This window comes from Nannospalax galili, unplaced genomic scaffold (assembly GCF_000622305.1).
Source record: "Nannospalax galili isolate Female #2095 unplaced genomic scaffold, S.galili_v1.0 scaffold274, whole genome shotgun sequence".
Classification (NCBI taxonomy): domain Eukaryota; kingdom Metazoa; phylum Chordata; class Mammalia; order Rodentia; family Spalacidae; genus Nannospalax; species Nannospalax galili.
Genome location: NW_008335435.1, coordinates 127,601 through 130,543, shown reverse-complemented (window position 1 = coordinate 130,543; position 2,943 = coordinate 127,601).

Below are 2,943 nucleotides of genomic sequence, written 5' to 3'. Positions count from 1 at the left end.
CTCCCCTCCCCTCCCCTCTGCTCCCCTTTCCTCCCCTTCCCTAATAGCTCCTCAGTTAACTATCTTAAAAAATTACTAAAAATTACATTATTTGTGTGTGTGTGTCTGTGCCTGTGTCTATGTGTGTCTGTGTGTTTTGATAGGGCTGTCCAGTTGGACTTGTCTGCTACGATGCTAAAGGTATGTCTTGGGTTAGCCCCGACAGTCCGTTGGCTGCTTTTAGGGAATCTTGACTTCACTAAAGGGATTTAAGGGTGTGGATGTGGGTATTATATTAAAATGCATTTCTTCTTTAGATTAGCGATACCCAGGACTGGATGAGATCATCTTGAGGACAGAGTTCCCTGTGCCTGGCGGCATTCAAGAAGAGGCTGGTTGATGCCTTCTTATAGATACTTAGTGTTAGACACAAATTCTTGTCTAAGTTGGATATGATGGCTCCCGCTTGTAATAGCAGTACTTGGAAGGCTGAGGCAGGCATATCACGAATTTATGGACAACCTGGACTATACAGCAAGTTTAAGGTTGGCCTTGGATGCATAGCAAGACTCTGTCTCCAAAAACCAAAACCAACCAACCAAAGAAACAAAAAACCAAAATAAGGCCCCAAATAAAAAACCCTAAACCAAACCAAACCAAACCAAACCAAACCAAACCAAACCAAACCAAACCAAACCCAAACCAAACCAAACCAATGAACTAAACAACCAACCAACCGATCAAACAAAACCAAAACGAAAAGTAAACATCTTTTTTGTTTAGTGTTAGATTTGTCTGGAAGCTTCCTTAAAACATTTTAGTCTGACCATGCCTCCAAGTTAGATTCGATAATTTCTAAGCTTGTCTGTATATTAGATTTCCAGACTCCAGAACTCTTATGACTTATACTTTCCCTCCTAAAATTTTGAATGGGAAGTGAGTGAAGTTTAAGTATTTGCAAGTGATGAAATTTGAGTTTATTGGGGGATTTTAAGGCTTTCTACCTTACCTTCTAGTCTGTATTTCTACAGATCTGATTTCAATGATCAAAGCATTAAACACATGTAGAAGCATGTAGGGAAGCAGGAAAGGTAACATACACACATTCTAGATGGACAGATGTTAGTTTCTACTTGGATGCTTGAACAAGAGACTAGGTCCTGCATGGAAAGTCACACTAAAGACCCTTTAAAGGCCTTGACTGAGCAATTTGGCCATACCCCCATTTTCCCATTTCAAAACATTTCTGATTTCCTTTGCTCTTTGAAAAGCATGAAAGCTGCTTTTGACTACAGCGACTAATGTGCTGTCCCTTTATCTCCAAAGTGGGGTCCTGATTGGTTCCAGTGAAAGTGATTTCCCCAAACTTGGCTACCAGCTGTAATTGGCTTATATGTGACCCATCCATTTCAGCATGCTCATTAGAGCTGGGTGCTGGGGTCTTTAGCTCCTGGCAGGTGCCTTTTCCAGCTCCCACATGCTACTCCTAGTCCTTGGCTTCTGACCCTTTTCTATAATTCTAATTTCTGCTTCTCTGGTCACATCTCTGACTCTCTTGCTTCCCTTTCTCATTATAAAGATCCTTGTGATTACATGGGATATACTTGGATAATCTAAGATCATCTCTTCATCTCAAGATGCTTGACGTAGCCAGGTGTGGTGGTGCATGCACTTCCCAAGTCTGAGGCAGGAGGATCACATGTTCGAGGCTAACCTCCTCTTTAAAAAAAGAAAGATTCTTGATTTGATCATGTCTGCTACGTTCTTTTTGTTATACAGATATGCCTCAATTTATGCTGGTGCTAAGTGTTTGTAAACCCATTGTAAGTTGAAATATCTGGAGCTGAAGGTTCATAATCCAGCAACATAATGCCCCATAGAGCACCACTTCTTTCTGCTAGTGATCACATGGTTAATGGGAGCTGTGGTTCACAGACACTGTCTACCATTGAGACGAAAAATCCTACCGCACACTGCTGGCCTTGGAAAAGATTAAGATACAGAATTTGAAGTGCGGTTTCTACTGAGTTTCTCTTGCTTTCACACCATTATAAAGGCAAACCATCATGAACTGGACCATTATCCAGGACACCTGCAATAAGGTATCACATTCATAAGTTCCAGGATATGGGTGGAACCATCCAGGCCATTATTCTGTTTGTCATACTTTTTTATTCTGCCCATTAAAACAAACAAACAAACAAACAAGTAATTTAGAGATAATGTCTCAGTATGTTGCCAAGGCTTACCTCCAACTCTGAGGCTCAAACAATCCTCCTGCTTTAGCTTCCAAAGTAGCTAAGATGACAGGTCTACAATTAATGCTCAGCATGGTGATTCTTTTTCTAATGTGGTGCTGGAGGACTGAACCTAGAGCCTTGCACATGCTAGCTCGTTTCGTGACTGAGATACATAGATATATCCCCAGAGCCCCCCAAACATCTGAGTATTGCTGATTTTATCTATCATTTATCTATCTGTCTTTCTGTCTGTCTGCCTCTCTGAATCAATCAATCAATCAATCAATCAATCAATCAATCATTTTTGGGGGATCTGGGAATTGAACTCAGGGCCATGCACCCCCCCTGCTAAGTAAGCATTCAACCATAAGGCAAATAAATCTCCAGCCACTTCCTTCTGACAGCCTCTTCTGTCCTCCCTGGGCATTGCACAACATGGGTGCACGTACATGCAGGCAATACACGCATACACAGAAAATAAAAATAATGAATAAAATATTAAAAAATACTTGTACTGAAATGTACGTCTAGGTAAGGTTTATCTGAGAACAATTGGTCTTTGCCCAAGATTTATCTACATGACACACAGTAATTAAAAGTACCAGACTGGTGGAACTAACCTTCTTGGATGTTTAACATACATACTTTGAGGCCTATAATAATTTGGTCAGAGGGACATAAAGGACAGTTTTTGCTCCTTGCCCTCCTAGGTCAACTAGTTTCA